At 47.0% G+C, this 24,886-nt stretch overlaps 1 pseudogene; it reads right to left on the bottom strand.

Annotated features, from left to right (window-relative positions):
* Nucleotides 1-2,998: 2,998 nt before the first annotated feature.
* Nucleotides 2,999-9,504, bottom strand: LOC100841456 (annotated as a pseudogene).
* Between the last annotated feature and the right edge of the window lie 15,382 nt (nucleotides 9,505-24,886).

Consider the following 24,886-nt stretch of genomic DNA (forward strand, 5'->3'; position numbering starts at 1 on the left):
TTATATGGCTATGTGCATCCATTGGTTGAGGGGCTGAGGCCTGAGGGTATTCCATCTCTTTTGAAAAAAAGCTGTCATGTGTGAATTTTAATACAGCAACAACAAAGCCTTTGTTGCTGTCATAGAGACCGGCATGGAGTTGGTTGCTGCCGACGCCACCGTCGCCTAGGTACGCTCCAGGTTCTCGTTTTACACGTTCAGGGTTAAGGTGTTCCCCAGCAGCGCGCACAGGTTGAGCTTCCCCAGCAGCCATGGCGACAATGTTGACATTGAAGCTGGCGACGAGGTGTCGAGGAGAGGAGGAGGGGAAGGCAGCGGTAGAAGACGAAGATGAAGGAGTTGATGGCGCTGGTGGCGGCTTGGAGACCATGAAAAATGCCCCGTAGATGGACTGGATCGCCATGGCCACCGCCTTCTTCCACTTGCTCCGGCGCCCTCCATGGATTAATTGGTTTCGTGACTAATGTTGGCGAGAGCGTCCCTCGTATATGTACTCGCTTTGCATGGCGGACACCACGCACACAAGGTGTTTGCCTAAATTGGAGTTGGTGGTGATGGTATGACCGTCACCGTAAGTACTGGACCGTTTCTGCCCGACCCTCTCGCACGAGAGAGTCCCTCGCACGCGGCCCCTGCCCCCGAACTCTTCTTCCTCCCCCGCCGCCATGCCACCGCCGCCGCTGCTCTCCCCTGCCGCGCGGCCCTCTCCTTCCCAGCGCTCGCCGCCGCCGCCTCTCCTTTCCCCACTGCTCTCCCCCGCCCCGAACTCTCGCACGCGGCCCGACCCTCTTCCTCCCCCGCCCCCGACCCACGGAAAAACCCGGTTCCCAGACCAAACAAATCCGTCCCCGAATCCCCGATCCATGTTTGAAGTCTGAACCCTCCGATCTCAACGGATCCCGCAACTTCCTCCGCCGCTGTGTTCTCCAGCGCGTCGCCGCCGCCACGCTCTTCCCTCTACTCCCTCTGCCGCCGCCGAAGCTCGTGTTCTCCGTCTCCTCCGGCGAGCCGTGGTCCAGGTCCAGCGATGTGGAGTTGTTGGTCGTCGTCTCCGCAGGGCTCCAGCATGAGCAGCGTGCTGTTATGGCCGGGCGCGACCACGAGCGTGTGCCCGCCTCGCCGACCAGGCGACCACCGCCTTGGGTGTCTGTTCCCAGCGGTGCGCAGCAACGACCATGGCGGGTACTGAGCGCCAGGCATCTGCGCAAGCCCTGCCAGAAGATGTTGACCTTCTTCCATGTCAGCTCCGCCACCTCGTCGTGTTGCTTTTCAGCCTAGCTTTATTAGAAAGCCAGCGACGAGATTCAGCTGGGGACACCAGCGATACAAGCAAAATGACCACCCCACGCATACAAGCTAATCAACTATGATCAACGTCACTGTTTGTCATTATTTTTATTAAGTGATATATGATGTTTATCTCTCCGTTGCAACGCGAGTTATCAATGGTCAAAACCTTATTTTAACGAAACAAAATACGTCAACATTTGTGAAATTGAGAGAGTATATCAATCAAAAAATTGGTGTTGTAGTTGAAGATCAATGTACAGAACGATGTAAGCAAGGATATGTCTTCCCATATATGACTGGATTTTCTTGTCTTCCCGTTGCAACGCACGGACCGTTCTCCTAGCAGACTCTGAAGACTGAAGAGACAAGACAGATCAGGATATGCAGCACGGATGGCGCAACGTGCCTTCTCTTTTGGTTGTTACACGATCCAGCTAGCTATATGCACAACTCACGCCACGTACGCTAGTCTGACATCTGCATTTTTAGGTAACAAGATCAAAGAATTGAGAAAAGTAATAATCATTAAGGTATGCCAAACGTGGTCTCTCGCACACTTTTTAAATGGGACACTTATGAATCGGAGGTAGTATTTTAATTTCCAATTATTAAGTAAATACTGATACTATATCTCGGACGATCGAAATGGGCCTACTACCGGATTGATTTGGCCAGCGAAGAAATATTTGGCAATCCTACTTAATTAGTGAGCAGGTACAGTTTGAACTCCCGGGTCTGGACAAATTAATGCACTAATGTCACATCAGAACTTCATGCTTCAATTCAACCGATCAATCAACAAGTCCACACACACGCACACAAGAAAAGACCAGCTAATATAACCAACCCCTGTGTAGAAGAAAGTCGTGCTTAATTGTAACCAAGGATATGCCATATTTAACAGAAAAGAAACAATGTACTATGTTGGACTTAGTACGCTTAGGAACAACTGGCTAGTCATCCTCATGCATGTGCTTACTCTTCACTAACCCCACTACGCGATGTAGACGTTATCTTGCTTAATTTCCTTAAAAAATATTAAAAACATTATATTTTAAACAGAGGCAAATTGCGTTAACCTATTTATTTTAGTTAAGCAGAAGAGTGTTGTCTGTTAACCATGAATGAAGAAAAACAGAAGAATATCAACATATACACAACACAATTAAAGCCCTTACTGGTTGACAAGAAACAACAACCCCGACAAACACACAACCAACACACCAAGGAATTTCGCTGCCACATCGAGTTGTCCTTGCACCCTCCAGCTAGTAAGCCAGATCCGGCCACATATGTAAACTCTATAACTCTATCGTGTTTAATATACCACAGTAGGAGCCTCTCTTACCGTTTTCAGTCACCTAGAGAAGGCTGGAAAAGCCTTGAACATCACATAGTCCGAAACAACATCTCGTGAGTGTCCGGTTTGAGGTCGGTGTGGTGTGCTTCTCCCCGCGGGCTGTTGCCCTCTAATAAATTTGGTTCGGGAGACCTGAAGGGTTGGAAGACTTGGGAAGCAGGAGAAATTAGGGATTTATGATTCGTAAGAAGTGGCGCTAGGCCAAGGGTTAATATGGAAGGCCCAACTCGAATATCAAAAGAATCGAGAGCAGCTCTGTAGTTATCTAGGCCCTCGTCTCAGTTTCTCTATGGGTATACATGTGATACTCGTTTTATATAATAACATATAGATTGACGTGCACATTGATTGATATAGAGGCTGAGATGGCTCTATTTCAAAAATAATCATGTACTCTCTCCGTCTCATATTAAGTGACTTTTTATTACATGTATCTAGACGCTTTTTAGGTATAGAGACATTCATATTTGAACAAATTTGAGACACTTAATATGGGACGGAGAGAGTATTTGACAAACACTGTTACAAGTGTCCTGTTTGGAGTTTAACGACAATTGTTTGGTTGTTAGTTGAGTTTTATACTTGTGATGTTAGTTCCTCTTCTTCGTCTTTCTCCTGCATTGTTGTTCCTTCTTGAATTTCTTCCGGTGTCGCTGGTGCTATCTTATTTTCCTTCTCCTTGCTTTTACCCCACAACACGCTGTAAAGGCCACCGACCAGTAGAATTCCTCCCAAAATACTGCACCACAAAGACCATGCATCAAGGTACGTTTTCTCAATCCTAATTTCAGTCTAGAACCAAATATAGTTCTGACATACATTTAACCATAAAACATCAACTGACCATAAAAATTTAAATAATCATAATGTGTAAACTAATCAGCATGCTACTGTTTCGTTTTATGAATATTATGTGTTGTTTATGCGTGGAGAAAGGATTACCTTCCGAGGTGGACAGATTCGCCTAGGAAGAAGGATGAGCAAAAGATGGTGAATATCAAGGCCATTGGGTTCCACATCGCGACGAACACTGCCCCTTTCATCTCGGCGCACCATGCCTGTAGGTACATCACCGCGCCTGTCCCCAAGAAAGCCTGCAACATTTTCATCAGTTTGATTTGTTTAATTGTATGTAGCGTTCTTAATTAATTTGTACACTAAAATTAAGATTAGAAACCTAACTATTTTGCATCATTCGGAAAGAAAACATGTTAGCTAGGAATGGTATAATGTACTGACCGAGTAGAGGATGGCAAGGAGGCCAATGTCGAAGCCAAGCTTCCATTTGTAGAAGTCCCTCTCAACCACGACTGCCACAACGAAGGACTGGATCGCACCAAAGAAGCACTGCATCGCCGTGGCCATCAGCTTGTTTGGGTACTCTTTAAGCAACGGAACCTGGCATTCATTAATGGCACAGATGCACAATTTTAAAGCAAAATAGATGCACAAAACCCTAAATTTAAGTGCATGCAAAATGCAAATTGAATCTCACTATTAGCTACACATGCACATGTGGATGCCTCGTTAATCAACTGTGACCTCCGTTTCGGTCTAAAGGGCCTACGCGCATCTATAGGTCGACGATTGAACTAATGTAACATAACTTTGTATCACAAAAATTATACTCCCTCCGTTTCATAATTCTTGTCTTAAATTTGCCAAAAAATGAATGTATCTATTCTTAAAAAGCGTCCAGATACATGTAATATTTCGACAAGAATTATGGAACGGAGGGAGTATCATTTATTTTCTAATGGTATATTTTTTCTGACATAATTAAAACTCATGTTACGTTAGTTCAATTGTCGACTTAGGGATGTGCGTAGGCCCTTTACCGAAACGTAGATAGTAATGATTAGTTATTTATCTTGGGGTAAGAAATGACCGTGATGGAGCCATGATATATTCTGGGTCAGTTTAGGATTTTGCCTGGATTCTGGGTCAGCTTATTGGATTTTCCATTTTCTTGGCTAGCTATGATAATATGCTGCACTACGGAATATCTAACGGTGTGGGCCATGGCTCACCCTGCTCGCCCTCTAGTTCCACCCCTGAGAAAAGAATAAAATGCACCAAAAGTGCTGAAAGTATGCAAGGATTCCAAGTTAGTTCTACTTATAAGGAAATGCAAGACTAGATCCTAAAAGTTATTTATGTGCATCACCAACGATTCTAAATTCGCCATATATAGCTATATGAAAGTATGCGTGGCGGGCTTAGTCTTGGTGGCAAAACTTCTAATAAGCCCGCCACGCATACTTTCATATAGCTATATATGGCGAATTTAGAATCGTCATTCTCTTCCATGAAATGAGATTGCCCTTCTTCAGCCCTACCTCCCTCTCCGTCCTCATTCTCTTCCTTAGGCAATTAATCTTTGGCGAAGAGGAAAACATGGCATACTATAAGGGCTCCATGATGGTCAGTTGGTGACAAGATTCGATGCTGGAACCAGATAGGAGGGAGAAGAGGAATTCGATGACCCAACAACGGGTGTGAGTGAGGCGCAGGGGCTGGCCAGGTTGAGCACGCCCGCAGCAAAGGGTGAGATGAGTCACCGCCAAGTCCGCATGCTATGGGGAGAGCTCATGATGCATGGCGACCCACGAAATGAGATACAGGTTCCAAAGAGGCCCTTGCAAAATATCACGGCAAAGTGAAAGCGGCAGAGGCTTCAACGAACTAAATTAGGACCACCAGTGACTCATTTAAAGTACTTTCAACCTTTTAGAACATTAATCATCGATGCATTTCAAGACTTGGACTCGAGAAGGGCAAGACACCCGAAGGATGCCGACGGTCCGGTTCCACCTACTTCGGTTTCGGTGGGTGTGTATTTTTATAGAATTATGACTAACTTGACACGGTCGGATACTTTTAGGATCGATACCCGGTGCATCTAACATTTTAAGTCAAATAAGAACAAAGGTGTAAGTGATTAATTACCTGCAGGACAATCCAGAGAGACCCTGTTGCGCAGGCGAGGATAATAAGAAAGGTGCCTCTGATCCACACGGCGCCATTGGAGGCGCCGCCTACTGCCTTGGTACCGCTGCCATCGTGAGAGAAGGCGGGGTGGCCGGTGAGAGGCCGGACTATGCTCGGCCCAGAGTACAAGGCGATGTGAGGACCCCGACAATGCAGAGTGCGACGCCGGCTAGCTTCCCGACCACCGACCGGCTCCTGAACTTCCCCACTTTCTCCAACCCCATCAAAACTGCGATGAGGAACGTGAACACCGGCATGGAGTTTATTGCCGCCGACGCCACCATGGCCGAGGTGTGCTTCAGGCTCGCGTTGTACACATTCAGGGTGAATGTGTTCCCCAGCAGCGCGTACATGAAGAGCTTGCACAGCAGCCGCAGCGTCATTGTTGTTGGTGGTGGAGATGGAGATGGGGATTGAGACGAAGGCCTGGAGGAGAAGAGGAGGGTGAGGGGGAGAAAGAGGGCGGCGGCTGCAGCGAGGCGGTAGAACATGAAGACGAAGGTGTTGATGGCGCCGGTGGCGCCAAAGGCGGCCTTGGATACGACAAACATGCCCGTGTAGATGGCCTGGATCGCGATGGCCAACACGTACGGCATTGCCTTCTTGGTCTTGCTCATCGTCCAGGCGTCCTCGTCTACTGGAGTAAACGGCTTAATTTGTGCCTACTACGGCCTCCTTCTTTTCGGCTTACAGGACCGGTTTCTTCGAAAAACTGTACTCTCTCGACTTTCTAGAGGACCCGCCCGCAAATTTGGTTAGACTTTCAAACAAGTAGCTAGTGTTGCTCAATCGAATGTTGCTTAGCTAGCTCGACCTCCCTTGCAGAAATGTTGCAGGTCTGTCGATGCTCATTTATACGGATCGATCCACTTTGTATGTGTACATGGTCATGCATGTATTAATTATAAGGGAGTACGCAAGAGGAGGTCATATTTTATATATATGCAGAATTAAATAGAAAATTAATTAGTATAGGTCCAACTCGACCGATTGCATGCGATGTGAGGTTAAATATATATGTAGATATGGAGGGTAGCTAGGCTAGGCTTGGTATGAATCGTGGACCGTAGACCCTGGCTTTGAATCTTGATGGTGATCCTATATAGCAAATCAGACACATGTGCATATATATCATACGCGCAAGAAAAAGGGGGGCACAACCCCACCAACAACTAGAGCCCTTCAACCAACGTACGGATAAGATACCGTTGTCCCTATGACAGTATATGCTCTCTTTTGGGAGCTGTCTGTATGTGTTGGATGCAAACTTTTCGCTTCTTTTCTTTCCATTAAAGTGGCAATAAGGCTCCCAAATTCTTACCTTAACAGTTTAGACTTGACTTGAAGAGTCAGTCCTCCTCGAGACTGATGAACTCTACATTTCATACTTGTACAGTTGCGTGCGAACTAGATCTACGCTGTGCATGCTAATAACATGTGTTCATTTGTCCAAGCACGTGGAGTTTGCAAAAGTTCACCTAGACTCTGTAATTAAATGGGGTTGCAAACAAGATATGGTCTGTGCAGGGAACACGTACGTAACATTCATTGTGTTTACGTTCTCTTCAAAGATCCGTGGCTAGTGTTTTTTTTACCACAAGATCCGTAGGTAGCTAATTAATCTGTCGAGAGTGCACATAACACATCTCGTCAACTCATTTTTCTGAACCCTGCACTAGTGGGCGATAAAAGAAAAACCTCATGGGCTCCAGCAGAGAGAAAAAAAACTCGGCTTGTTTTGCTCAGTTTCGAAGTTGATGGGCTATATTGTTGCCACTGCAATTGGACCGAGAAGTTCCGTAAAAAAAATACACCGAGGAGGACCTAAAACAAGTTGCTGGGCCTAATGTTGCATGTGCACCGGCCACTAGGGCTCAAAATTTGTAGTACGGCCCAAAGTAGTATTGGGCTTTGTAAATTGGTGCACCTCAGCCTGTTCTTCTGCCGTAGGAAAAGAAACAATTTAATTTATCGGTTTTGCTATATCTAAGTTAAGTTGCTTGACTTTTAGTTAGAAATAAGTTGATTACTCAACTTTTAGATATGATTTTTGTTTTAAGATTCGAAATGGATGATGAAAAAAAAAGATAAAATGAGATCGCGATACTAATCCAATGGCTCTGATTCGTCGACTTAGGTTTATAATCCTTTTGCTTAAAAACCAGGCAACTTGGATATGTCCACACCCTTTATTTATTTTCTTGATCCCTCGTGCCTCCTAGGTGACTCCGGTGTCTAGGGTGGCGTTTTCGCTGACCTCCACGCGCTTCTACACTCGCCATAACAGCCCTCACATACACCTGTGGCATTTTGGCAATGCCAGCTGGCTCACTTTTGGCGGCAAACCTTCGGCCAAAAGCGATTGCCTTTTATTCATCCCCACTCTCCTTCCCTAGCTCCTATAAATCACCTCTGAATTGCCCTTCTTCATTCCTCCCTCCCTCTCAGGGGCAGAGGCAGAAAATTATTACAGAGAGGGCCAGCACGAAAACCAAAATTATTAGGGGGGGTCAAAACGTCAAAACACACATCTACTAAGTACAATAAAGCAGGGAGGTAATGGCAATTTATGGATCTTAGGGGGGGAGGGAAGGGCCCCTACTGGTCCCCCTTCCTCCGCCACTGCTCTCTCTAATTCGTTCCTCATTCTCTTCTCGAGGCAATCTCTGGTGAAGAGGAAAATAGTCAGAGCTCCATGATGGTCAAGATCCACCTCTGGACGCGGATAGATGGGAGAGGAGGACATCGATGACCCAATAGTGGGCGTGGTCAGTGAAGGCGCATATGGGCCGGGCCGGCCAGGGTGAGCACGACTATGGCAAGGATGATGCAGGGGACGAGTCGCCACCAAGCCGCATGCTATGGGAGAGTTCTTGATGCATAGCGACCAGGAAAACGAGAGCTACAAGTTGCAAGGAGGCCCTTGCAAAATATCACTGCAAAGTGATAGTGACAGAAGTGCAAGTAAGAGCTACTTCGACGAGCTTAGGACCACCCCCGTGACTTACTTTACTTAGAGTACTTTTAACCTTTCAAGGCAAGCATGGATATGTGCTTTCATAGAATTAGGACTAAATTGTCACCCAGGAATAATTTCAGGATACCCTATGCACGCATTTAACTAAAAAAAACACAACACATGTGTAAGTGATTATAATTACCTGCAGGACAATCGAGAGAGACCAGGTTGCAGTGGCGAGGATAATAAGAAAGGTGGCTCTGATCCACACGGCGCCATGGGAGGCTGCTGCTGCTTTGGCACCGGCGCTAGCGTTGTGGAAGAGCACAGGACGGCCGGTGAGCGGGCGCAGGGCCGTCGGCCCGGCGTACAAGGCGATGACGAGGACTCCGGCGACGCAGAGTGCGACACCTGCTAGCTTCCCAGCCGCCGACCGGCTCCTGATCTTCCCCACCTTCTCCATCCCCATCAGAACCGCGATGAGGAACGTGAAGACCGGCATGGAGTTTATTGCCGCCGACGCCACGGTGGCCGACGTGTGCTTCAGGCTCGCGTTGTACACGTTCAGGGTGAAGGTGTTCCCCAGCAGCGCGTGCAGGAAGAGCTTGCACAGCAGTCGGGGCGTCATTGTTGGTGATGAAGATGGAGATGGAGACCTGGAGGAGTAGAGGAGGGCGATGGGGAGGAGGAGCGCCGAGGCAGCGGCAAGGCGATAGAACATGAAGACGAAGGTGTTGATGGCTCCGGTGGCATCGAAGGCGGCCTTGCTGACCACGAAAATGCCCGTGTAGATGGCCTGGATTGCTATGGCCACCGCGTATGGCACTGCCTTCTTGCTCATCTTCCCAGGGACTTCCTCCATGGATTAATTGGCTTCGCGCCTAGCTGCTATACAGCGCGCTGGTACAGGGTGCAAAGCTAGCTAGCTGAACAGTACACCAAGCTATATATGTATGTGTTTTATATAGCTCTCCGGTCCAGGTGGTTGCAAAAATGTTGCAGGTATGTCGATGCACATTAATTTATACGGATCGATCGAGATGTATCGATCATATATATTGGGCAAATATTTACAGCTGGCCAATTATGAGTTAACTCGGTCTGGCCTTTTGACGGTGATATATCATAGTGAAGTGCTTCCATGCTTTCTGGGAAAAAAAAAACTGCACGGATTTCAATGCATATCTAATGGCCCAGATTGGAATTACAACTGCCTTGAGATGTGCATTGAAAAACATGCAGAATTTTTTTTCTAGAAAGCATAGAAGCACTTAATTAGGGAGTAACACATGCATCATACTTACGTACGTACGTACAACATACACGCAGGGCCGTATCGATCTATAGGAACTAGTCAGGCTAAATGTCGAACTCAATCGCGTCACATGCGATTATGAGGCTAAATTATGTAGATCATGGTGGGTAGCTATGCTTGGTATATATGAATCGTGGATCGATCAGTCAGCACGATCTTTGATAGTGGTTATATACATACAGCGAATCACACATGCATGCATCATGTATATACATACATTACGTATATAGTACGTACCAAACAACAACAATCATAAGCATCACACATGCATAGAGCCCTTAAATAATTCCTTATAAGATATTAGTACCCCAACAGCAAGCGGTGGGCTGGGCTGGCACCATCCGGGCACATCAGGCTACACGAGCCCCGCTAGCCGCTGGTACGGGCAGGTTTGTTTACGGCCACAACTTGAACTTGTCATGGTGTTGCTCATCACAATGCGACAATGGGCTGGCCCAGCTCTATTCAAGGGTATTCAACTGAATACCCACTAAAATTTGCAAAAAAACAGCTATATATATTACTCCCTCCGTTTTATAATTTCTGTCAAAATATTACATGTATCTATACGTTTTTTAGAATAGATACATCCATTTTTGGACAATGTCTTTTGTACGCATGTATGTAAAAATGATTTTGGTAAGAGACTCAAGTGTAAGCATTGGGTACAAAAGTGCATTCACCTCTCTCTTTAGAGAGTAGCCCGAGTAGGATTTTCAAACGCTGAAACCGAATCGTTTGCTCGATATACTCGCATCTCTACGACCTCGATTGTTGTCTGCACCTCATGCCTCCTTGCCTTTTTCTAAATCTTCAGACAGACATGTCCCATTAAAAACTTAGCCACTGCTTCTCATCTGCTTTACTCCCTAGCATCCATGTGCTGAGCTATGTGTACGAATAGGGATACAATTCGACTTGGAATTAGCGAAGTGTTAGGTGATGGATTCGAACACGTGTAACCTGGGCCTAATATATAAAAGCACCGCGGGCCGGGGTAGCCCAAAGAGATCATGACAACATAATAGCAATAGGCTCGCAGGGGAGCCGGCGCACTACTACAGAAACGGTTATCAGTAACGGTCGAAAAACATCATCAATAACGGGCGGGCCCCCCGTTGCTAACTTCGTACCAGTAATGATGGTCATCATTAGTAATGGTCGGAAACGACCGTTACTGATGTAACAGTCATCAGTAATGGTCGGAGCGATCGTTACTGATGATGACAATCACCAGTGACGGTCACGTTTCCGTGCCCGTCACTGACGATAGTATCATCAGTAACGGTCGCTTTGTCCCATCAGTGTCGGGTGAGTGACCGACACTGATACTTTTTCAGTAATTAAAAAAATAATTAAAATCACAAAAAATACACAGCATTTATACACAGAAAATACACATCACATATATTTTGAATACACAGAAAATACACAGCACATCACATATATTTCGAATTAAAACCACAACCACATCATTTAAAGCATACAAATGTATATAAAGTCGCATCATTTAAAGCATATAAAGCATACAATGTATCTCACTTCACGATATTGATTGCAAAGTGTCAAAATTTCATAGCAAAATTAAGTTTGAAGCTATTGTTGTGGGTGAACCCTAATAACCACTTGTTCCACGCGTTCGTAGAAGTACCCACTAGGTTTGATGACCTCATTGTTGATGAGATGGCCGAAATCCCTTTGAATGTTATACACGATCCATTTAGGTCGGTGTGCCATTGTCATTTGGGACCGCCAGTACTCTTCCACAGCCGCGATTGACCCCTTCCACTCAGGTTTGAACATGCTGGCATTCTCCATAAGGATGTGACAGCAGTAGTACCCACAGTACACAGTGCCGGGCGGCTGTTGATTGCAAGGGAACCTGTGGTTGTGGTGAGGCTCATCTTTATAACCTTTACCAGCTTGTTTTTCCCTTGCTCGCAACTTTCCAGGCAGTGTTAATGAGTGATTTGATGGGTTTCCAGTAGCGACCTCGAACACCCTTCTTGGGAAGTAGTGAATTGAAATAGTATACCGCGGACCAAGGCAAACAAATGAGTAGTGTCACCCCAATGGTCTCTGTTTTAAAAAAAAACCAACTTTAGTAACTAAGGGTGTATAAGAAAGACTGAATTAGAGAAAACAAACGGTTTCATATATAAAATTCAACTTACTCCAAATTAAGGAAGAAGAGGATAAAGTCGTGGTCAGCGTATTTGTCCAGACATGCCACCAAGTATTTAGACGCCAGGGTTCTTGAGTGATCCTTTTCTGGCTCTATACCGATGTCACCGTAGTTGAACACCGCAGGGTCTAGAATGGCTACTTTTTTGACCTCCATTCGCCGCATTTCCCTTATTTGGTAGGCAGACCACAGTCTTAAGAGGTTGATATCATGCTTTTGGCGGTTGAAGAGGTGGAACAGTTCGTTGAACTCCACACCAAAGGTTATAGGACGTTCCTGAATGCCCCCAGTTTCTTGGTCAAAGAAGCCATAGTCTCGTGGGATTCGAACATTGATTTGTTGGGCATGCTGTTGAGAACCAGTTGATGCTTGCATGTAGAAATAAGTTGATTCGTGGGATTCGAACATTGATTCGTTGAACTAGTTGGGCACGCTCTTGCATCTCTCTCGACACGGCACGCAAGAAAGCTTCGGTGAGCATCGGTCTTCCAGGATAGTAAATAAGCATCCGATCAAACTCCCTAGCCACGAAATAGGATCCGTCTTTGAATCTCTGGCCTTGACAGGGGTTGTTCATGAGAATGTCAGGCCTATTGTCTTCCCACACTCCAGTTATGTCAGGCACATAGTGCATCTCATCTTGGTTGACATTCGAGGAGTCCTTGCTGGTCTTGCCGCCGCGCCCCCTCTTTTTATGCCTCCTCTTATTGTCCCAATCCTTTTGCTCCTCTGCCTTGTATTTGTCATCGATCTTGCGGCCACCCATGGACTCAGCGGCATCCAAGAGAGAGAAGGTAGGAGGGGCGCTTCCAGCCTGTGCCGACCCTATGGTCTGGCTATCTTTAAGCTGTGGAGGCAACGACATTGCCCGCTCTTCATCTCCTCCGGCATCGACAGGAGGCAGTATCCTAGGAGAAAGGCCGAGCGGCGATTGAGAAGTACCTTTGTGGGCGGAGGGAGATGGAGTCAAAGAGGGCCGGCGCTGGTTGTAGAGAGATACCAAGCTCCTAGGCCACATTATGCGGTAGTTTGGACAACCGCCTAGGATATCCACGCCTTCCTCCGGAGGTAGCGGGATAGCATAATCACGATGCTCCTCGACGACGGAGTCCACCATCACACTCACTTGTGTGTCATTCATAAGAATGCCGTGCAACAGTGGCAGTGATTGTCTGGGGATCTGGCGGCCAATGGCGCCTACAGGCTTTCCAGGCTTGTCTACGTGAATACGACACTTCACGGGTGCCTGCACGTAACAAAAAGAAGTCATATGTGTGTAAGATCTTTATTCATGAAGGTAAGGAGTGAAAAAGAGTTTGAAAAGTATGCTTACAAGGATATTGTTGCTCGGACCCGGATCGTTATCCCGGATGCCCTCGGTTGGGTCCGGTTGGCTACCGGGGGGGGGGGGTTGTCCATGCTAGGAGCCAGGCTGTAACCTAGGGTGTAGGTGTCATCTTCTTCCGTACGTGTGTCGGAGGCAGCGCTGCTCTTCAGCGGGGTGCTCTTTCGCGGGGGAAGAGGAGGAAGAGGAGGAAGGAGGTTCCTCAAACCGTCCACTCCTCTCCCGAGTATGGCGTCAAGGGCGGGGTGGTCTTTGCCCAATGCCGACACCAAATGATGGACGGCTTGCACTGCATATTCTCTTGACACCTCTTGACACACCATAGATGCCTGCTCTCGCGCCTTCGCCTCAGCTTGTTATATTATTTCAACAGAAGCGGGGAGCTTTTTCTGGACCCTGCTTTGCTTCGGAGCAGGCGGGGAATAATCATCCCAGCAAGCCCCTTCGCCTTCCCCTAGTACAGGGCCCGTGTGCTCAGCCTTTTGCAAGCCGGCGGTCACAGCCGACTCCCACCTCTTGCTCTGCACGGAGTCGGCGGAGCATTCTGACCTCTTTCTCTCCTCCCATTTGTAGGCATTTCCCTGTTATCATATAAGACATGACCAACGTGAGTATATATGGATCATGAGTGTCATAATTAACGCCGAAAACAAATTAATGCACGTGAGTCCTTACCACAATTTTTTTAATAGGCGGCTGCATTGGCTCAATGCCCGCCCACTCCTCTGGTGTCATGTGATGACGTGCATATTCTCTAGCATGTTTATCCTCCAAAATGTTTTGCACTGGAGGCACCCTGCCTGCCGCCTCGAGCATTCGGTCTTGCTTGCGCCAGACCTTCCACTTCCCCTCTTTCTCTGCACTCCCTAGCATCTGGTTCAATGGCTTCTTCACGCGCAACGCCCTCATACGTTCACTCTTCGCAATGAAGGCAGGGTCAGACGATTCCTTCTTGAATTTTTCCCATTCGGCCTCATCAGTTATCGACGGCCATTTCTTCTTGACGATGGCATAGGGTTTGTCCATCCACTTTCTAGCGGTGGTTTTCGAAGTAGCAAGACCATTCCGCAATGCTATGTTGATGGACGCTCAGAATCGCTCGACGCGCCACTCGTCACTGACTTGGAACCTCCTTTCAATGTCCGCGATGCACGTGTTTCTAACGACTTCAGAGATGTCGTTCCACTCGTCGGTGATCTTGCAATATTTACGTGCAATGGCTCCACTAGTGGTTGCGAAGGCCTTCTGTGCCCTCTCAGGCGACTTCGGGCGGCCTCTGTCAGAATGTCGGGTGACCACGTAGCAAAACTCCTTCAAGTTGTGACGCCCCCTCGGTGTCTTCTTCCTGGCTGCGGGTTAGTCTCTTCCACCCGTAGCTCGTTGTCTTGCTCTTCTGAATGAGAGCTATGATCGCCAGAGCTAGGATCGCCGCCAGAGCTGGCAATTTGCTCTCCCGATGAAGACTCTTCATCGATACGATACACCTCCTCAAGAGCCACATCCTCAAGAACTGATTTCTGGCTACTCTTGCCCATTTCGTACCTATGCCATCAAAACCATCAAATATATATCGGCCGAAAATTTTGGCATGATCTATGCTAAAAAACTAGCATATTTTGTCTACTAGGAGCTCGAAACGTACATAAAAAACCCACCCGCGTATGTACCCCCTCGGCATGATGGCCGGCCCCTTCTCTAATGACCCGACACGATGGTTGGGCCCACAATTCATTACTCAATTCCCACAAGTCCCCGAACAATAGCATATAAAACAACTAAAATAGCATATAAATAGCATGTATATCATTTAAAACACCTAAAATAGCATATAAACAGCATGTATATAGCATATAAAACATCATATTCTGAGCAAGATCAACTTTACTTATCTGAAGTAATTAGATTTTCATAACCTATAGATGCTGCACCCTCAATTTTCACCAGTACCTAACTTAGAAACCTCTGTATACTATAACCTATAGATGCCGCACTCTCAATTTTCAACAGTTATCCTATATATGTTAAGCATAAATTCAGTTAAGCAGCAGCGACAGCAGTTAACCAGAAATTCAGTTAATCAACAACAGAATTCAGCAACAACAACAATCTTATTCAGTTACCCTAACCCTAAATTACTCTAACACTAACCCTAACCCTAACAATATGTTGCATGAACCCTAACCCTAAAGTACTCTAACACTAACCCTAACCCTAACAGCAGTGGGTTCGACGGTAGCGTTGGGCTCGGGGCGGAGGGCTCCGGCCGGAGGCAGAGGAGGCGGCGGCGGGCTCGGGGCGAGGTGGCGGCGGTCGTTGGGTCGAGGACGAGGCGTCGACAACGCTTAGGGTGCCGTCTACGGCGGCGGCTCGACGAGAAAATCCGGCAGCGCTTTGCTAGGGTTCGGGATGCGCCCACTGCTGATCTCTCGAGTTAGGGGAGACGCGCAGGCGAGAATGAGACTAAGTGTTTCTAAGTGTTCTATTATATACCCGTTCACATCAGTAGCGGTCAGTTAACTCGCGCCCGCCATTGATGAGCTTCTACATACATGTGCAACAACTCATCACCAACGGTCGCTTAAGGGGCCGACCGTTAGTGATGACCGCCGACCCATCAGTAGCTGTCACAGAGTAGAGCGCCCGCCACAGATGATCTCCTATGTGCAATGCCCAGAGGACTATCAATAACGGGCTCTTAACTAGTTGACCGTTACTGATGTGCTCCTAAGCTCATCAGTAATGGGCCCATAAATAGTTGACCATTACTGATGTGCTCCTACTCTTGTTGGCCATTTGTACCAATTTAAATTTAGAAAACCCGTCCCTTTGAATTTATGTTTGATGAATAAATTCGTGCATTTGTCTAGTATTTATGCTAAATAAAATTCATCGCATGCATACACAAAAGTACATCGATCACACACAATTTCACTTAGTACAAAGTTTGCATTCAAATTCAGTACAGGTACATTACAATGTGACTACCAGGCCTTCTCCTTCCTTCGGTAAGTCATAATTTGACTCCTCGCAGTAGTGCTTCTGAGGAAGGGTTTTTGTGGTATTTTCTCGCTCTCGCTCCCATCACTTCTTCTTTTCCCTCTCCTTTTCCTCGTTAATATTGTGCGTTCCGTTTCTTCGTCATCTCCGGCGGTCGTCGGATCATGGAAACCTTCGTAGTCTTTTTGTGAAGTAACTCCGTCCACTCCAACAATGCTTTTTTCCCCTCTTCTTACTACGACGCGGCCTTTATTTGCCGGGTTGTCTATATACCTTCCTACATTGTTTAGCAAAGACCCACGGTTCCTATCTTGTTGGGATTTTTCTCACGTCAACTTGTTCACGAGGGATCTCGGGAGGTAGCACCATCGTCGTGAACCTGTGACTTTCTTCTTTGTCACCTTTGGTCCATCTTACACGGAACATTGGGATCGTTGTGATCGAGTACTCCAGTTCCCAGATCTCCTTGATAACGCCGAAGAACGCTTTGGTTTTGCTGTTGTCGTTGGTCGTGGTCTCAGAAGTCATGACTACACCACTATTTTGATACGTGCTTTTACGGTCCTAAGACGCAGTGTAGAAGTTATAGCCGTTGATCGCATATGATTGCAAAGTAGAGACGTGGTAAGCAGGTTCCCGTGACAAACATGCAACCGTCTCTTCAGATTTATTGGTCGTCTGCCTGCGGTACCAATATTTCTTTAGCCACGCTGCGAATGTTTAATTGTGCTCCCAGTGGATCCAGACTTCTCCTCTTTTAGGATTTTCATTTCACAATTGTTCCATGTGCATTTCCTGATAAGGCCGGCAGCAATCGATAATTTGCAACACAACCAAATGTGCTCTTTCAAAGTCAGCTTCCCTTCCTCTTCCATAGACATTAAGGAATGTATGTCCTAGGCCACCTTCGCCATCGAGCTTGCCCTTGTGTCGTGATTCGGGAACACCTATTGATTTCTGAACGGCCAACCAATCCGTGCAGAACTCGATGCACTCTTCTGCCCTAAAGTCTTCCACAATGCTACCTTCCGGACGCGATCTGTTATGAATGTAGCGCTTCAGAACCCCGTTGTATCGTTCAGGGCCACACATGTTATGCAGGAACGAGGGCCCTAAGGACAAGATCTCATCGCATATGTGGATCATTAGATGGACCATGATATCGAAGAATGATGGAGGGAAGAACATCTCGAGGTTGCACTGAATCTGTATCATACTATCCTGCAGTATCTGGCATTGTCTAACAGTGATTGACTTCTGCGAGATGCTTTCAAAGAAGTCAGAAAGCTTCATGATTGTCTCCCTGACGTGCGGCTCCATGATACCTCTGATTGCGACTGGAAGTAACTAAGTGAGTATGACATGGCAGTCGTGAGACTTCATGCCAGATAGCTTGTGACTCTTCATGTCAACTAGATGCTTGATGCTCGACGAGTAGTTCGATGGAACTTTAATGCCCTGCAGGCACTGGCACATCCTATGCAACTCGTCTTTGTACATGTTGTAACATGCAAGATGACACCGCGTGGTCACCATCACGAAACCATTCTTGTCGGCTGCCGACACTTGATCTTTGCCCCACAACTCTTTTCCGATAGACATGAGTTCCAAGTCCTTCCGTGCATTGGGTCCATCTTTCGTCTTCTCTGGAATGTTCATCAGCAACCCCAACACGCTGTCACATACATTTTTCTCCACGTGCATGACATATATGCTGTGGCGGCATTCTAAATGTGCCCAGTACTCTAGGTCCCAGAATATGGACATCCTTTTCCACACGACGCCTTCAGATTCCTTATATTTCTTCGCAGCCATCTTTCCGGGGACAACTTCAAGATCGTTCACAATTTCGAGGATTTGCATACCAGACTTCTCCTTCGATGCTGTCCCGTGCTCTGTCTTCCCATTGAACCTTTCCTTGTCATCCCTCCAAGGGTCTTTAGCATCCAACCACTTTCGGTGGCCCATGTAAACAATTTTGGATGAAGCGGGCAACTTCTCCGATGTCGTGTTTTCCCCGCACTTTGTACATGCCTTGTAGCCATGTGTCACCTGGCATGAAGTATTTCCATTCGCGGGGTAGTCATGCATGCAGGTTAGAAGCGCTGGTCTCATCGTGAAGTACTCCCTCCTGTTTGCGTCCCAAACCACTCTGCCAGGGTTCCAAAGCTACTTCAGCTGATCCTTCACTAGCTGCAGATACACATTTAGGTCAGCTCCCGGCTGCTTTGGACCCTGTATGAGCATGCACTTGTGGATGTACTTTCTCTTCATGATTAACCATGGAGGAAGGTTGTAGACAAACAAGATCACTGGCCATGTGTTATGCTTATTGTTAATGTTTCCGAAAGGATTTATCTCGTCAGTACTGAGACCGAGCCTCAAGTTTCTGGGCTCTGCCCCGAAATCTGAAAATGCCGTGTCGAAGTTCCTCCACTGAGTCCCATCGGCAGGGTGTCTTAGGACCCTAGGTTCCTCCACACGCTACTGCCCGTCAGGATCGAATGCTGCCTGCGCCGGATCGTGATGGACGAGATACCTCGCGTCCTTAATGTTCTGCATCCAACGCTTAACTCGGCCACCTGCCGTAAGATACCAGATAGTCTTTGCCGGCCTACCCTTCATCACTTCTTCCCCATCGTTTTCGCCAGCTCTGGCGTTTTTCTTCTTGTATCTCGATGCACCGCATATGTGGCAGCTCTCATGGTTCTCATACTCTCCAATGTATACCATGCAGTCGTTTGGACATGAATGATGTTTCACGCAATCTAATCCAAGCGGGCATGTAATCTTCTTCGCCTCGTATGTGCTCTTGGGCAACTTGTTTGGCTGTGGAAAAACCGAAGCAAGGTAACTCAACAAGTCCGTGAAGCCCTTGTCTGACCAGCATGATGCTGCCTTCAGCCTCAAAAGTTCGAGCGTTACTTCGAGCACGTTGTTTTCTTCGCCAGCTAAATCATACAAGGGTGTGTTTGCGTCCTCCAACATTTTTTTTGAACTGAGCACACTTTGCCTCATTTTCCGGGTCCTGCAGCTGGTCCCGTAGGTACGGGTCATCTAGCATTTCGGCAATCCTGCCACGTGGAGCTCCTTCACCTTCCACATTAGCCTCCTCGTCGAACCTTGTTTCTTCCTCAGAATCATTCGCGAGATCATACCGCAGGACATGATCATCTTCGCTACCGCTACCGACATCAACCGCATCCTCCCCGTGACAAGTCCATCGTGAATAACCTTTCACAAAATCCGATGCCAGCACGTGCATGTGAACATCTTCAGGCTTCATTATGAATGTGTTTCCACATTTGCGACATGGACAACACATCATCACAAGCCCATTTCGTTCCATATCACCTTTCGTGACTCCAAAAAAGACCGTCCATTCGGTTATCCATCGAGCATTGATTCTTTCCGTGGCGTACATCCAAGAACGGTTCTTCGATCTATAACATTATACACAAGAAAACACAAAGCAAAATAGTTAGCCAAATAATTAACAAGGGAATTAAGGTGTTAATTAAGCGGGATTAAGGGGCTAACTAAAAAATTGAAATTGGGGACATTCGGAGAGAAATTGGAGGCCGGAGAGAAAGATCGGGAGGGAGAGAGAGCTTGCAAGGGAGAGGGAAGCTTGGGGCTTGAAAAATGGAGCTCACCGGAGGCCGGCGGTCGGCTCTGGAGAAAGGGACCGGCCGAGGGAGAGAGGAAGAAGGGAGAGGGAGGAAGGGGATACCTGCAGCTGGCCTCGTCGGTCGCCATGGCGAAATTCGGCAGGGCTCCGCCGAATTTGGAGGAGAAGGGGCCGCAGCTGGTCGGTGAAGACGCGCAGCACGACCAGCTGCGGCTCTGTCCAGCGTATTTAAACCGTGAGAGTCATCAGTGTCAGACGTGACACCTGCGACCGTCACTGATAACAGGGGTGACATCAGTGACGATCGCTGAATAGCCGACAGTTAGTGATGTACCACTCATCAGTGGCGGTTGGGCCGCAAACGACCATTACTGATATGCTCTATGCATCAGTGGCAGGCCCATTCGGGCTACCGTTACTGATGTACCACTCATCAGTAACGGTCGGCTATTCAGCGATTGCCACTGATGACTCTCGCGGGGAATGATGGTACATCAGTGGCGGTCGCCTCGCACAACCGGCACTGATGTATGGCGGGGCGGGGACGGGCAGACCCTCGTCTGTTCATCAGTGACGGTCGGGGCCGTGACCGACACTGATGTTATTCATCAGTAACGGTCGCGCCCGACCCGTTACTGATGGGCTATGAGATAAAGACTGTTTTGTAGTAGTGGCGGCCCGGCGCCCAGGGTGTCCAGAATTGCGGTATATTGGGGGAGGAGCGCCGTAGTCATGCCCCAGAGATGTAGGCTTCGGCCGAAACTCGCTACCAAATGTCGTGCCTCGGTGTCATGATCGTGAATCCACTGAATTTCGTAACACCGCGTCTTTGGGCGCTAGCTGGCTAGGGAGCTAGCGGCGACTCGGCACTTCTGTCGTTGCCCACACGCATTGCGCCGCGCACAAGCGTTTTAACGCCTTGGCGATCACTAGATCAAAGACACGAGTTGCAATTTTACGTAGTGGATTTTCAAAATAATTTTGGAAAAAATTACACGTTGAATATTTATGTCTTCCATCGATGTGCTTGTATTTCATGAGAGTAAAGAAAAGAGAATTACCCGACACAAAAAACAAAAACAAATGCCATACTATAAAGAAAGCAACTTAGCTGTAAGACTCCTGTGCAAAGTTACAGAGACTCTCAAAGAAAGAAGATGGATGAGTCGTGTCTTTGGAATACAGAGTTGACTTTTAGTTTCATGGTCACTTCATTTCGATCCATAATTGTTAGAATTTGTGTTGTGGGCCTGATCAGTCCAAACCCAATTTTAATAAATTCTAAAAAATCTCAAAGGCCCATTCATGAACTGGGATGAGGGGACTGCGAAGGGAATAGTGCCACGTTGCTAGTTTAGAGTGAGTGAGACCAACATATAAGGGATGTTGTTTCTCACATATTGAGCAAGTGAGCAAGGGAAATCCCCACGCGCGCTCCTCCTCCGCTCGCCTCGCCTCATCACGACGCGTGCGCGCGCCGCGTTTCGTGGATCGATTTCGATTTCGAGTTCAAGCCGTGCCGTGCCGTGGTAAAGGGTGAAGAGAGAAAGGTGTGCAAGTTACTAAAATCTTTGTATGGACTAAAACAAGCACCTAAGCAATGGCACGAGAAGTTTGACAGAACTTTAACTTCTGCAGGCCTTGTCATTAATGAGGCTGATAGATGTGTGTACTATGGAATACATTATTCATGGCATCCAGCTGTGCTTGAGGGATATTGTGATTCAAACTGGATCTCTGAAGCAGATGATCTCTACGCCACAACCGGGTATGCCTTCATACTTGGTGGTGGTGTAGTATCATTGAGATCTTGCAAACAGACCATATTGACGAGGTCAACTATGGAAGCAGAGCTTGCTGCTTTAGATACAGCCACCTTTGAGGCAGAGTGGCTGAGAGATCTTTTGATGGACTTGCCGGTGGTTGAAAAACCAGTGCCCGCTATTTTGATGAACTGTGATAATCAAACGGTTATTACTAAAGTAAACAGTTGAAAGGATAACGCGAACTCATCAAAACGCGTGAGGAGACGTGTGCAGTCTGTCTGGAAATTGAAAAACTCCGGAGTGATAACTGTTACATATATTCAAACAGAGAAAAACCTGGCAGATCCCTTTACCAAGGGACTATCACGTAATGTGATAGAGAATGCGTCGAGGGAGATGGGGTTGAGACCCATGAATGTTGTGCCATAGTGGTAACCCAACCTAGGTGATCGGAGATCCCGTGAAGTAGGATCTGGGAAGAACGAAGCTATTGGTATAACAGAGGAGAATATGTTATAACCCCCTCCATGTGAAGATGTGCGACTCTCAAATTGCTGTAAGGCAGGTTGGCGACATGCCTTAATGTGTTCATTGCGGCTATGAGTAGCGAAAGATGCTATCCTACAGAGTATTCTTGAAAGAACACACCTATATGAGTCCGTCTGTCTAACGTCGCAGTCTATGAGATTTGGGTGATCTCTAGTAACTCATGAAGAGACCACAGAGTACGACGCATATGCTCCACCCGCACGGTAGACTACTGATAGCCCAGTATTGGTTGACTTTGAGTGAAATCTATTTCACGCCAGCTTGCAATTCAAGGCTTAGTCCATTGCGAGTGTGAATGGATGTAACTTAAAGTTCTAGGCAGAAGTTCAACTTAACAGTCTCTGCTGAAACACTAGTATATAAACAAGTAGCGAGAACAAGTAAATCTCTAAATGGGTATTTGAGATCTGGTGGGGGATTGTTAGAATTTGTGTTGTGGGCCTGATCAGCCCAAGCCCAATTTTAATAAATTCTGAAAAATCTCAAAGGCCCATTCATGAAGTGAGATGAGGGGAGTGGAAAGAGAATAGTCCCACCTTGCTAGTTTAGAGTTAGTGAGACCAACATATAAGGGATGTTGTTTCTCACCTATTGAGCAAGTGAGCAAGGGAAATCCCCACGCGCGCTCCTCCTCCGCTCGCCTCGCCTCGTCACGACGCGCGCGCGCACCGCGTTTCGTGGATCGATTTCGAGTTCGAGTTCGAGCCGTGCCGGGTCGGTGTGGGGCCGGGCCTCTTATCTTTTTGTCACGCGCGCGATTTATTTTTGGAATCTGTTATGGACGCGTGCAGATTTTGTGGAGTTGGTTCAGGTTTCCTAAACCGAACCGACCTATACCTGCGTGACTATATATACAGCCATCCGTCCCTCCGATCGGTAAGGATCGCAACCGAGCTAGGGTTTCGCCCGTCTCTCGCTTTTGTGCCGTCGTCATAGTCTTCTCCATCCCGAGCGCCGGCGTGCACCAGCGATCGGGAGAGCAGGTCTCTGGAACCTCTCGCCTTTGTGATCCTGTACGGGAGAGGGCGAATAAGGTTTTTGGGAAGTGCTCCGCGCGACTGCTCGCTTCCCTGCAACCACGGGTCGTCTGCCTCCTCGAACCGGCGAGTGCGTGACGCGCCGCCATCTTGTTCGTCAACAGCAACGGCTTCCTCTCCACGACAACAGTACGTACACCGTAATTCGACCAACTGTTTAGTTATGATCTGCGAGATTATACTATTGTTGATTGTGCTGTTGAATACCTCTCGTATATTCGAGATGCATATGCTAGTTGCTACTCTCGTCATGATCTATATTATGGAATTAATCATTAATTTGTTATTCTCGAAACTGCTTACTGTTCCAACATTCCAAAAACCTTATTGTAGGCACTTTCCTGATTTAACTATGGGTTTAGCCGATCCATTGAAGCCGGATAAATTTTCCGGGATGTACTTCAAGAGATGGCAATTAAAGGCCATGCTCTGGTTGCAGACTCTGAAAGTATTATGGGTGACAGACGACAAACCAGAGGAAGATTTATCTGAGGAAGCTCAGAAACATTTCCAGGATGCCAATGTTGCCTTTAGAGGATGCATTCTGAGTGTTCTTTCTGACCGTGTTTGTGATGTGTATATGCACATTAGAAGACGGGAAGGAGCTGTGGGATGCACTGGATGCTAAATTCGGTGCAACCGATGCAGGCGGTGAATTATATACATGGAGTCGCTGAACGACTACAAGATGGTGGATAACCGTTCTGTAGTTGAACAGGCGCATGAGATACAGATCATTGTGAGAGAGCTTAAGATTCTCAAGTGTGATTTACCCGACAAGTATGTGGCTGTAACATCCCAATTTTCAAAACCCTTCATATGCATTGCATACCATAAGCATCATGTCACCTTTGCATTTAATCACATATGAAAACCCTAAAATTTACCCTGAGAATCCGTGTTAAAAAATGCTCTTATTTGAATTTGGTCTTTGATGTTGCTTATGGTATTGGTATAAAAATAAGCGTTTTGTGTTTTAACCCATGAGGGTATTGGTATAAAAAGGGATTGAATGCTTATATATAGCTATCACAAAAATTGCGTGTCAAATTATTTTGAAAATAATTTATTTTGATAGCCTAAGGGCCCCAAAAGCCATTTTATAGGAAATACATTTTTAAATATTTTATTTTGAGGAAATTCTTGTTCCAGAAGTTATATCATATGAAAATATGATTTTAAAATTTTTGTTGCAATTTATTTGGAGTGATTTGGAGCTTTGAATCAATTTTGAGGTTCAAAAACAGAAAAAAGAAAAAAAAAGAAAAGAAAAACCGACCGAACCGGACCGGCATGGCCCGAGCCGCCGGACGCCCCACTGACCGGTGGGCCTCGCCATCGTCTTCAACCTCCAAATGCTGTCCGGATTCCACGGCCACGCACGCCCCGAACCGCCCACGATTCCTCTCCGATTCCTCCGTGCACACGACTCCATATCCGAAACCCCGCGCGTGACCTTGA

Source organism: Brachypodium distachyon, chromosome 4 (genome assembly GCF_000005505.3).
Source record: "Brachypodium distachyon strain Bd21 chromosome 4, Brachypodium_distachyon_v3.0, whole genome shotgun sequence".
In the NCBI taxonomy this organism is placed as follows: domain Eukaryota; kingdom Viridiplantae; phylum Streptophyta; class Magnoliopsida; order Poales; family Poaceae; genus Brachypodium; species Brachypodium distachyon.